This window comes from Cardiocondyla obscurior, linkage group LG20 (assembly GCF_019399895.1).
Source record: "Cardiocondyla obscurior isolate alpha-2009 linkage group LG20, Cobs3.1, whole genome shotgun sequence".
Classification (NCBI taxonomy): domain Eukaryota; kingdom Metazoa; phylum Arthropoda; class Insecta; order Hymenoptera; family Formicidae; genus Cardiocondyla; species Cardiocondyla obscurior.
In genome coordinates this window covers 2,014,635-2,028,684 of record NC_091883.1, presented here as the reverse complement: position 1 = coordinate 2,028,684, position 14,050 = coordinate 2,014,635, and positions in this window count along the sequence as shown.

Below are 14,050 nucleotides of genomic sequence, written 5' to 3'. Positions count from 1 at the left end.
TAGTCATTTTTTTCACTCTTATTAATTTAAAAAATGCAATGTTACATTTTTTTTTCAATTATATAAAAAAAAAAAATCTGTTGCTTTACGAAGCTTCTCTCCGGACGATGACAATGTCGCCAAAGGCAATTTGATACTCAGATATACAACCGACATTAATCCTACCATATAAAAGGCCGTGACTGCGTCAGCGACTCTCGTATAATCTGCGATTCTCGGCTCTTGGCGCCCTTGTCATCGTCATTGTCGTCGTCTTGTCAAGTGTGTACCGTAGCAGAGAATAGTGCCGACCTATTTTTCGTGTTCTTCACTGCAGACGAGAGAAAATGCTTGTTTCCAATATCGTTGAGATCTTTGCCAAGCGATTTGCAATGTGTTTTTTATTTTATTTTATTTTTTTAATTAATAGAAACAAATATTAAATTTTCGCAGCTTGTTTCGCGAAGAAAAAAAAAATTATATAATACCACCCGCGCTTCGGATCTACGCTTTTATCGTCGTAATCAAGTGCAGTACGTCGTTATTACTTCGCGTATCGAATTACGGTATGTGCGCTCGCGTCGCGCCATGATTTCATCGTCGTACGGCGTCGCGGTAATTCTCCCTTCCGATTAGACTACACGATCGATCGATGCCCTATGATCGCGCAGGCTCGACAGGCAAGATTACGCTAAACCGCGGGGTGTTATGAACCACGTAAGACGACTCGCGCGCAATTCGGGACAATTTCGGGTTTAGTGGTTTCTGCTATTTGCACGGGAAATTGCGCCTGCTGATGTCACATCCGTTAACCCTCCTCTCCGCGGAGAGCGCCCAATTGTTCGGCCCGCAGCCGCCGGTCGATCGTGGATATAGCTCGCAACCGTCGGGTGCGCTCTCGCGTTCGCTCTCGCGTGCTAAAGAATCGCGAGGAGGGAAAAACCGAGAGAGAAATCTGTTCCCGGTAAGGTCAGGCACTTGACATCGTTTCGCGTTGACGGCCCCTTATCTGAAGAACGAACGCTCTTGTTTTCCTATTTTCCGGTAACCTCTCCGCGCGGATCCGCTCGGATGATCGGACCGTAATTTTATCGAGCGGCTTCCCTCTATCCCTCTCGCCCAGCCGTTCCTTCTGTGTTATTAGGCAATACGTAAGTCGCCTTACGAAGAGAATATACACCTGGATACAATTTTTGCGACAGCCTTTAAGTTCCCTCTCGTGCAAAAAAGAAAACGACGCGAAAGACACTTTTTTCGATAGAACCTTTTAATTATAGATAGCGCGTGACCGCGGACCGCTCGCAGAATTTATTAAAGCGATATAAAAATAGACGCGCAACGGCGATAGAGCGTAGATGCCGCGTATCTTTCCCGGGATGTGTCCTGAATTGAATTAAAGAGAAAGTTTATTTCTATATTTAATCGTCGAGCTATCTCCGACGTGAGCGTTGCGAAACGCTGATCGTTACAATTCTTTAAATATGCATCGACGAATTATCGAAAACAAATTATATTCGACGGCGGCGGCAATCCTATTGCGCGCGCGACGTCGTTGCCTATTTGCATTAAATCAAATTGGCTATCCCATTTGTGGATAAACAATATTGAAATATTTACGCCCGCACCCCCGCGCGGACTTATATTTTCATTCGGAATACAATGGCGCATCGGGAACGCGCATTAAATTGCGCGGTTTCAAGCCCGAGCGCATGGTATCGACGCAAAATTCATTATTAATTATTATTTCATACGCCGTATGTAATCTGGGGACGGGAGGGAAACGAGAAACATTCCCTCGACCTTTAACATTTTCATCGGGCTGAACAAAAGGGAGGGCCGCGATAGGCGGCGTGTTTTCGACCGCCGCTGGATTTTCGCGTCGGGTGGCCGCGCGCCGTGCATGTTGAACCCGGGGGCCCTAATGAGCGGCCCTTGGTTTCAAGGAGCTCGGGGAGATCTCGCGGCCAGACCCGCGAGCGCTACGCGCGCGTAATTCTATGTATGCAAAATGATAATGGCCGGGGAAAACTTTCTGCCGCCGCTAATGCGATAATGAATTAAATTACGGGCATGGGTTGAGGCGCCGTGTCTACCGCGCCTGGTAATTACTCGCCTGGTTTTTTTTTTTTTTTTCGTATATTGTACCTCGCGATGTATCAACGGATCCGCCGGACGGCGATATGATGTATGAAAATCCGCTGGCTTTCACCCTCTCGCGCCGCCGCGCCTCGGACATCAGCGCGTTTGCATCGTTGCGTTCCGGTGAAATGTAAGCCGATGCTTATGATTGGCCTTCAATTACGTTATTCTCGTGTAATTAGCGTCCCTTCCGACGGCGGGGAGGGGAAAAGGGACGTCGATATTACGGGTCGGTACCTCCGTCAATATTAAACAAGTTGCCGGCCATTGATGTTGCGAATTAATTAAAAGTACGCGAAAAGAGTCTTCCGTTTTTAATTAAAACTTGCTACACCGCTGGTTGTAATATCATGCGTATACGGTTTATACGCGAGCGCAACTCTGACGCCGCATTATTTCAAGTAGCGTTAATGCCAAAATGAGATTTCTTTTGTGCGTACGTTATATCTACTTGGTGAACGGGTACCGTTTTAAGAGACTAATATACCCTCGGATCTTCTTCGGCTCGACTTCTCTGACGTCGATATCGTGTGTTTAATGAAAAGAAATTTTTATAAATCTTTTTTTTTTTTGCTTTTTTATTAAATTAAATATTTCACGTTCAATCTGTTTTAATCGACGTAATAAATCCTTATTGTTTTCGGTTCGTAAATCGATTCTTTTTACGGCGAACAATAGATTCCGAGCGGCGGCCCCCGTTTCTGATATATCACGACGAATCCTTCTATCTCATATCGAATCTGAAAGGGTTTACTTCTCTTCGTAGTATATTGAGAGGGTTTACCCTCGGTTCGTGGCGCACCGAAATTGACTCGTTCCAAAGGATTAAACGTGCACCCCGTTATGCCCAGAAACCGTACGTATTCCATCCAGGGAAATTCGCGGCTTCTCTCGTCGTCGAACGGATTCGTCGGCTCCGAAGTAAGCGACCAACAACCAGTATATGCGCATATACGCGAAATATCTGTTATAGAGATATAGCGCGTCTTCATTCAATTCGCATTGCCATTCGCGGGTGTTAGAGCGCGCCGTAAAACAACGCGGATTAGTTAATGATCTCGAAATTCTTTCCTTCGTCCCTTTAACCGCCGTCTTAATAAACGGTGCTCCCTGCGGGCATTTTAATAAAACGGGCCGGGTTAATAGCGTAATAAGCTACCAAACAAATGTTTAAGCTCGGCTTTTAATGAGGACTCGCGGGTGCTGCGTGGTAATATCTCAAAGTCTCGATACATCGATAGATATCTAACGTTGCTTATGTAACGGCGCTGCTGGCGCGACTCCACGCTCATTTGCAGCTGCAGGTTGTTAACTACATGTAACTATTAAGTATTTCGGTGCCCGACCAACAGTCGTGTAAACCGGTCGACCGTTTAGCACAACATGAGATCCCATTTCTCCTTTCCGTTTTGCTCATTCATCAACCGTAAAAAGAGCCTCGCGTGCACAATTTCGGTTGCGTGCCGCTCGGAGAATCGCCGTTTCGTGCTTACGATAAAAGGCCTCAAGAATGAAATACTTATGCTAAATTATTTAAAGAAAGATTTTATAGCGTCGCTTGGAAATCGTTAATACGGAGACTTCATTCGCAGGGACGAGTTAAAATATTAACGAGCTCGTTCCTAGTTTTAACTCGGTAAACAATTGTCTTATTTATAAAAAGAAATTAAAAAGAAAAGGAACATTAAAACGTGGAATATTTTATTTTATTATATTACATTCATAATACACAAATGTAGAATAAAAATTAATTAAACGTGAACACGATTCAATATTATGTCTTCCATGTTGCACGCAAATACATTATGTTCTTGTACATACATGCATACGTACATGCATCATATTAATAATTCTATTATATGATTATTGTTACCATTGTAATTCTTATCACTCTATTGCCATTATTACAGTTATTATTGTGTATTAATATTACAAGCCATACAGTTGAACTATGAGTTATGCAAATTATTAATAATTCACATTGATCGTGCAATTGTTATAGTGGCCGTTCTAAAATTCAAATAAAAAATTTAATTCCGAAATATTTAATATAATGCATATATGTAGGAGATGTAAATTTCTTTAATTATTTATCTTTCTAAACGTAAATACTCTATAATAATTAATTAATATTAAAATTAAATGATCTCGATTCGTCACGTAAAATTGCGAGAGGACGAGATAATGTTTCGTTACGCTTTTATTTCCAATTATCTTTAGCGAGATGAAATAGCTGAGCAGGCCGAAACCTGCTTTGATTCATTCGTATGTCTGGCTGAATTTCCTGTGACATTACAAAGGCTTAGATTACTTTCCGTAGTCGCTCGATGATCCTCTTACAGTTTCGACTTCATTAGGCACTACGATACTGTGGTAGTAGATACCAATTAAATATAGACATAGCGCGTGAAACGCGCGCACGCAGTAAGCCGCTTACGAACGCAGTTGCACGTGCATTTTAATGTAAAACACCGTCATCAGCCAGCGTGTCATTAGCGATTGCAAAGTAATCGGTGCGCGCGAGTTTTCAACGGGCATGGAATATGCAGTAGGATTGCGCTCTGAAAGAGAGCACTGACTAATATTGATAGCGGATATGTGTACGGAGTAACGAGCTGAATTAAGAACGTACGAAATATCCTCCATAAACGTAATTCCAAATTAATTGCGCTGGCGGCTTAAATTTCTATATGCATATATATATATCATATTTTACTTGATTAATATGATAACAAAAGCCGAAATCGTTGAAAAACATTAAAATAGATATACCGTTAATATAATTTCTGTATTATTCGTATGGAAGTTAAAACCGACCGCGTAGTTTTACGCGGCAAGATTGAATGCGGGTGGGACAAGAAAATAATTTGATAACGATGTAGTTTTAAAATATACGTCAACTGTTTTAAGACAGTGTAGCAGGCTGCGAATATCTTCAATAAATTCTGGAAAACGACGCGAATGACAAAGAGAAAAAGAAGGGGGATAAGAATTTCTTACAGACGGGAAACACGAAGGTGTCGTCTCTGGCGATTGCACCATAGTGACACTCGAGCATTTCCTTCGAGACGGGAAGACGTCTCGAGAGTCTTACCAAACTCCGGCAAATATTTGTAGAGCTTTTGTGCACACGTGCGCAACGCTTATTATTGTTGCCAGCACCGCAACGAGATCTACCACATCTCCTAAATCTTGATATTAATCCAACTCTTTCGTTTCGCGTTACCTCTGTATGACATTTTTGCAAAAAACTTTTTGTTATTTTCCTCGCGTGAGAAACCAGATTCCTAAATTTATTAAAGAAAATTGAATTGGATTTTAGATTGGAATGAAACTGAATAAACCTCAAAACAGCTTTTTAAATTATTACATATAAAAATATCATTATTGCTTTAAATAAAATAAGCGATAGAATTTTTTTTTTTTACTCTGTTGCAATATTTATGATATAAAATATTTCCTTAGAAATGCAGAGGGATTTTTTTTCTTTTTACAATTTTTCAAAGAAATTAAAGGCGTCGTCCGTAATTATTCATTAATTGTTGCAACAACAGTCGCGATTAAATTCAAATTATAATTTATTCCGGTTGAAACGAGGTAAAAGAAGTGCGCTTGCTCTTGCCGGGAACATTTCGACGAATATTTTAAACAATCTCCTCTGTTCGCCCTTCTGCTCTCGAGTACATCGTCAAACAGTCGCCGAGTAATTGCGCAAGAATCACCATCACTCCCGTCGTCCGGTAATAGATAGTAAACCGTCGTTCAAAAAGTACCCTTCGACCTGCTTCGTATTCATCTGCTCAAGGATCAAGTAATAGCCATTTGCATTTTATTCGCGTTTTTACTTTTCGCGTTTCTCATTTTCCTCTTTCCTCTTTCTCGTTTTACTTTCTCGAATCTACCTGTCGTCCACTGCAATCATTACGCGGAAAGCGTACAGCTCTTTCTCTCTCTCTCTTTCTTTTTTTTTAATATCCTCGAGATAATGGAAATTAATTTTGCTCGGCTAATAAATTAGGAAAACTGATCCGGTGGTCATTAATTCGGTATGAATACGTCGGTGATATTAATATACATATATCTTTAATACGTCACACGTGCACGTTTAATATTTTAAAAAGTTTAAGAGTAACGCGCAGGTTAGAAGAAATTATGTACAATTCTACGTCTAGCTGTCACGAAGAGGAAATGCTTTTTATGCATTTATTTTAGATAATTATTAGTCGACGTCTTTGAACGGCTCGGCTGAATGCGAAACGGACGGTGCTGGCTACGTCAGAAATAGATGTGCGTATGAGAATTTGCTCGATTACCGGCGGAAATTTGTACTTTTGTCGCGAAACACTTCGTTCCCATTTTAAATGCGCGTGTGTGCGCGGCGCGCGCGCCCGCGAGAGCCCGAACACCGTGGATGTGAAGAACTCATCCGCCGAATCCGTACCGGGGATTGTGAAGTTGTAAATTGGAATGAAATTGCAGTCGCTAATGCGCCGATTTAAATGTAAACGCGCGGAAATGGAGACGTTATAGCCGTTCGCAACATCGAATCGAATAGCGATGCCGCCTTTTTATGACCGATTCTTGCAGTCGAGAAAAATACCCCGCGCTGACGTTGACGTATACTTTCGGGTGGTTACGATTTCCAGAGGGGGAAAAAATTCCCCGGTGTAATTGAATTGTACATTTGGCCGCGCGAAGCATACACGCAACTTGAGCCGCATCAACGTCATCACGATAATAAAAAAAAAGTAAAATTATCAAGATTATTATTTAAAAAAAAAAAATAAGAAGCTTATTCTTTGACTAAATAATTTTAATATTTTTTTACTTTATTTTGTTATACGTAACGTTATTACTGCATTTGGAACTCATTTAATGGATTTTCGTAACGGCGCGTTTCTTCGAGTATTGAGTCTTTGAATTCTGAAGTCGCGAGCATTATTGGATTCGGAATCGGAATTTTCTAGACGATACAGTGCAAGGCCATTATGCAAATCAGTTGAAGCTTATTGTATTTCTCCCGGCACGCAATAAGCGGTATTATAATGGGCTTCGCGATAAGCGTTCGATAAAGCAGTTCTGTTTGTACCGAGCAGCCACGGTGCTGATAAATCGTGCATGAGTCGCTCGAATATGACACATATCGACCTAAAAGAACTTTTGGAATGCAACAATAATTTTTTTTGCAGTTGTTGAAAAAGTTGCACGCTCGACTGCACTCGCGCGATTGTAGCTGGCTTGTTTTAAAAATAAAAATAGAATGTATTTGATCACGTTGAGTTTCCTCCTTCATAGGAATTCAGAATTAAATCTATTTAATCAGTCATCGGCATTAAAAAATTATTTGGCTTAAAGTATATTAATAATTTTCTTTTTTTATTATTATTTAATAGTATTTTATTAAATTATTCCTTTCGACGTGTCAAAGATAAGTTTAAGCTTTGAGTATGATTCAACTATGTATCGTTGCGAAGTACGAATCCATAGAAACCAATTCTATAGAAATTCTGAGCAGCTTCGACGAACTGCTGCTTTGATCGGGTTAGACCCGCTGCGTAACATTTCGAGTTCGCGATAATAACGGGAGTACGATTTAACTTGGTTAAAGTGCAATTACTCAGCGGTTAACCCGAACTACTCCCTCATCTCTGTTTACTGTGTACTCAAGAAATCAGTAGCTGAGTTTAGTCACCATGCTCAGAAATCGTGCGCGACGGTTTGTGCATGCATTAATTAATTGACTTCCACGACTACGGAGCGTTTCCACCGAAATTATAAGACCGCCGTGCGCGACGAACACTGACGGGAAAGAGAGAGCGTTTAACAGAAATGCAGTCTGAATTCTCGCGTCTAATTTATCCAATCCAAAACTGACATTTCGAACCTGCGTCGGTGTAAAAAAAAAAAAAAAAGAAAAAAAAAGAAATTACGTCCGTTACGTACGTTAGCCCGTTTCTATAAATAAATAAGGTTTCGATCTTAATCATTATCGCCTGCTTTACATTCATTTTCAAATCGGCATTTCAACTGCTCGCGCTCAGGTTGAAGCTGCAGAAAGTTTGTATGTACCGGATACTGTATGTACGATGCGCCGGATGTACGAAATGCGCTCATCTTTATTAATACGAGGGTGGACCGTCGAGAGAGTTTTAAGTTAGCCTACCCGGAGTGGCTCAGCCAATATTTACGTTTCATTTTGTTGAAGCTCCGCGTCCACGGCCGTTCTCATTCGAGGTTTGATGAAAATGCGTGGCGGCGTTACAACATCACGGATGGTCATTCCTCGCACGGTTTCGCCTTGTTTGATCAGTATCGCTCTCTAAATTTGGACTTCGCGTTTACAGGATTAAATCTCACTTCGTTTAATTATTTACAGCCCCGCGTACGCTGCCGCAACAGATCCCGCGCCGTTATTTCGCTATTTATATATATATATATATATATATATATATATATATATATATATACATGTATATATAATATTTCGATTCGTCGAGAACTTAAACAACAAATATGATCCGCCGCGAAGAAACTTCATCCTCGCTTTGTTCTAATAATGTTCCGTCCCTTGTCTGAGGCAAACAATTAGTAGACAACAGATTTAATAACCGTGAGCCTTAAAATTTCCCTTGATTATCGCGAACTCTAATTTACGGCGCGCCTCGTTACATACAATTTCTGAATCCAGAGATAAAATGTATATCATTAAAAATGATTATATAAATATCTGAATTTTTCAAACAGCGATCTATCGTGCGCCGGGGCACCCAGACAGGTTTGCAATTAATACTTGTGAAATATATTTCCCGTTGCGCCCGCGCTCTTTAACGGCGAATATTGCTCGACGTATCAGCACACGCACCGTAGTCCGAGGCGCGTCCAAGACGGAGTTTTCCAATTAGTGCGTTTATATTAAATTACCCGACGGGCGCGCAGATAATGGCCTGCCCCGTAATGAGATTGTCCCGTCGAATGCTCGCCGGTTATATCTCGCAGCAGATAAGGCCGCAGTCCCTAACAACGAGACGGTTTGACGGGTTAGAGCCCCTAGAGAAGATGCTCGGTATTCGAACGATCTCGTTTCGGAATAACCGGGAGCGACAGCCCGACGAAGTTATTGGAAATTTGAGAAGAGATATTTCTCGATAGACCCGTCGCCGGATAAAATCTCGTTCTCCACTAATAAATGAGGAGCAATTTAATTACAAACACACGGCTAACGTAGAATTTTAAGTGTAACGCGGTGAGATTTTTGATCATCGACGATCCGCGTCAGCTTTATTTATATACGAGAAAAAAAAGACACATTTATTAATACTTTGAAAAAGATAAATTTATGAAGCATTTAAGCGTCTTTTGATCATTGATTATTGACCAGCGTAAGATCGAGATTATTAAGTTACCTCGGCTGAAACGGTTTGCCGGGGTGAGATATCCCATAAACCAAGAATCTCGACCGTCTGAATTCGTAATTCCGCGACGCCGCGGCCGCTTGTGTTTAGGAAGTGGAGGTACGAGCCGAGATAAATTATGAGCGGCGACCGCTAGAGGCACGATTTACGATGACCGAGTTGTTTGGCGAATGCGTAATGCGTTTTACCCGGCGATTTAATGCGCATCCGGGTCGCCGGACCATTTGCGCGTTAACGCGTGTGCGGCGGCGGCGACGCCGAGGCCTACGTTTATATCGACCGTATCGCGACTTCAATTGTCGCACTTTTAATCTCGGCCGAATCTAAACGCGCGTACTAATCAGAGTTACAACAGTTGCGAAAGCCGGGTTCACTTCTGCCGAGCGCAGCCAATGATTTTCGATTGCAGCAGCGATCGTCAAATTGTAAATCTCTCTTTGACGTTCCAATTTGGGTGGGCTTCTGTTTCGTAAAACGTCCGGCGGAAAAAAAAATTGCGTGCGACGCGCAAAAACGCACCGTAATGTCCGAATCATTTTCGCAAATGCCTCCCTATCGGGTTTCGGGATTAATCCGAGTCTGACTATCAACGAGTCAAAAATTAATTTGCCGCGCGGCGCGTCGGAAGGGGAGGAAAAAAAAAGGGAAAAAATAAAAAAAAATCTGATCGCTGACAATATTTTGAAGCGCTGGTTTCCGTTCCGAATTAAGCTCCGGTGAAATTACAATAAACATTTAATGAAGTAACGATATCTCGTGAGCCGCGAATGACAAGTATAATAATACGTATTAAATATTACTTCGCAGTCGTACTAAACAGTGTCAAGTTATTATTTCGCGCGGCAGAGACGGGAAACCGTATATAAAGGAGGAAATATTGCTATTGGCTTCTGCAAAAATATAGAGCTTTTATTGTTGGCCATATACGAGTGGAAGAAGCTCGGAGTATTTCACGTTGCCGCCTATGAAAATCTAATCCGCGACGATAAAGCGGCGCCGCAATATGTTATTGTCGCAGAGTCCGAGTCCCGATACCTATATTACCCTTGTATTTCTCACCTTATGACAGTGAACGAGTGGCACAAATGGAAACGCCGGAAACTAATTTCTAGACCGTACAATTTTCGCGCAGCTTCATAATTTTATTTCGTACTGCCCGTGTTAATAACTCTCGCGTACTTTTCGCCGCACGCAGCGCGGAATGTGGATCGACTATTTCATACCTACATATATTTTAATAGACACGATAAATCACTACTTTATTCAGAAGATAATTTAGCGCCGGAGATTTTCTTAAGTTTAATAAAGAAAAAAAAAAGAAATAATTTGTTTTATACGTCGGGGCCGGTAACTGAGCGCAGCGACGAGTCGTTCGAGACAGACGTACGAATTGCGAGGAAGCGAGTCCCCGTGATCATCGGCGAGAGTATTGTAAGCGGCGCGGATGCTGCGGGAACAAGCGGAGGGGTTGGAAGGGAAGGGTATTGTGGCCCGCGATTTATTTCCCCTTTTGTCTCTAACCAGCTCCCGAGGGACTGCGCCGTGCGATACCAGAGAATGAGAGGATTGTTTGTGCCAACGGCTCAAGGTGGGTCGACTTCTTCGGATCTCACGTAACCGTTCGCGTATGTGAGCGCGATCCGATCGGGGTGTATCGATAAAATAGAGTCGTCCTTTCGTCGGAAGTAATAGCGGATACATTTAGGGCGCCGCCTCGCTTCGATATCGGCGCTTTCAATGAACGTACCACGCATCGTCGCTTCCATTGCCGAAGAAATCCAAGCGGGCCCGGGATTACGCGGAGGCTGAGCTCGGTAAACGGAGCTCGCCGCGAGATCCCGCGAAGTCGGTGTTTCCCTTCGGGTGCAGTTGAATGCAAACGCGCGAACGTGCTCGAGATTGCCCTCGATTCGTCTCCGGGAGCAAAGCGCCGTTCGTTCCGCAATAAGACGCTCGGCGAGGAAAACGTTTCGATAAGAAACAAAAATCTGGTATCGGTCGTCGTCTAAGTCACTGTCCAGCGCGGACCGTGTATATAAATAGATATCTGAACGTTTTTCGCCGCGTACTTGTTCACTGTTGTGAACTGACCATCCGCAACGCTCGCTCGACTGCCGAATTCGCCGGGCAAAAACTGGTCCTTGCTGTCCCCCGTCCGCGCGTCCTCCACCTTGCGAGCTTGGATTCTTGGAACGCGAAGAAGACTGCCGGTCAGATGTTGACACACGCACGTACTCACACTACCGCGACGGTCGCAACGTTCGCTCGACTGTCGAATTCGCTGGACAAACCGGTTCTCCGTCCGCTGCCCGCGCGTCCTCCACCTTGCGAGATTGAAACGCGAGATCTGCGAGCCGATGTAAACACACGCACGTACTCATACTATCGCGACGGTCAGCAGTCGAACGTTGCATAAGATCAAGACTCGCAGTAGACTAGTACGAGACGACAAACGTTTAGATATCTTGCTTTTCTAGCTCGTTATTTGCTAGAAATAATTATCTGGTACGTAGTACGTTTTGAGTGTTACATTTCTGGCTCACAATCAGTGCTGGACAGTTTTGCTAGACAGCCACGAGACGAACCACGAAGTGGCTAGCTAATTATTAGATGTTAATCAATTTTCACTCGGGCTGTTTTCGATAGAAATCTATTCTATCCGTTTAAAAATAAAAATTTTAAGTAGCTCACTTTCCCCTTCGGTAAATATAAATTGCGTCGCGCAGATTTACGGCCTGGGAACGTTCAAACGCCAATATCGTCCTGTTATTATAGCGCGGCAATTACAGAAGTTACCCATCGCCCTAATATATCGCAGAGTGTGACTTAAGAATTCGAGGCGTCGCGTGCGCCCGTGCACCTAACACAACGTTCCGTTCGAGGCGAAACTATCCGCGCGGTCCACGGTGTAACTCCCCCGGCCTGAGCCTCTCTTACCGAAACTTTCTCAAGACTGGTAAACTATCAGAAGATAAACGAGCGCCGCGTAAACTACAAGAGGAGACGCCACGGGTGCGCACGTACAAGGAGACGCGGCGGGTGTTCAGAATTATCGTTAGACTGAGAAAGCGAGACGAGAAATAAGACGAGACACGCGAATTGCGAAAAGGAAAGAACGCAGAGGGGAGGAAACATAATAATTTAGACAAGAATAAAATCGGGAAAAATTCAGAAATAAATTAAGTTCAAACGCTGAAGATGCAGCTATTTTTTATTATTTAAGTTATCACTTATCGTTGTTTCTGACGTTTAATTAGCATCGTCCGGTTGATAAAATTGTGCTTTTAATTTTTTTCGCCCACCGCGATGTACGCGGGGTCTCGTTCGCATCGGAGTTTAAGCGCCAGCACGGCGCCGGATAATATCAAAATCGCCAAGCTGTCCCTATAAAAATGCACGACAACGCGACGCCCGCGGCGCCCTTAAAAATCTGTTCGGCTGGAGCGGAGCAGGTGTATATTTTGCGGACGCCGGTCGCTCGGGGGTAAATTACGTGTAAAGGGAATCGCGGTGGAAGTGAAACCTAATCGGCCGGCAGCAAGATTCCGCTCCGGCGGAATTGGATCCACGAAACTCGACGGAGTCAATTTACCCGGCCGGTTTCGCGTGGAACCGAACGTCCCTCTAGCAGCGCAGGCATCCTCCTCCCCCCCTCGATTCGCTCATACTCGTACGTGCTGGTAAATCGTAAAGATAAAGGATTTCCCCGGCGCTAATTGCGCTTCTCGCTCTGCCTCAAAAAGGGAGCCTTTGCCGGTCATTAATCTCGTTAGCGAATATTAAGACTGATTTACTACTCAGGCCGCGCTTGAACCTTAGACGTGATTATTATTTTTCGCGATTATTCCCGCATTGCATTTTATAACGGATAACACTTTCGGTATCTTTGACTTCGACTATACGTGCTGCAAAAAAAAAAAAAATATATATCTATATATATGTTGCGCTTAAATAAATTAATTATCATTGTTTTGTAATGAAAAATTGATTTAATTATCAATGACCTGTTATTAATACAGCCCGTGTGTATAAATTATTATTATATATTCTTTCGTAATTTATTATCCGTACATTTGAAACAATCGAAGCAATTAAAACATGCACGTACGTACGTACGTTAAAATACATATATACGTGCATGTAAATCGTTAATCTGATTCTTTCGGTTAATGTACTTTCAATTGCCTCGTAAAGAGCCGTGGCAGGATATCGTTGAAATTACATTCTCGTAAATATTAATTATTGATTATTTGCCGTGTAACGTGGATACCGAATCATACGTCTTCGTGAGTTCGATCAGTTCCGTCTACGACGTGAACGTGATACTACGGGGGCGAACGTATTGAGAGAGACTTCGCAGGGCTAATTACGTTGCGAATACCTCCTTCGAAAGGGAACGCAATATGGCAGGGAGACGGCGAAATTCCTCAGACGAATACTTTGAAGCTAATTACTGATAAATATTTGCAATTTGCCCGCGCAGGTTGCGGATATCTAATTTTAATTAATTACTTGTTAGG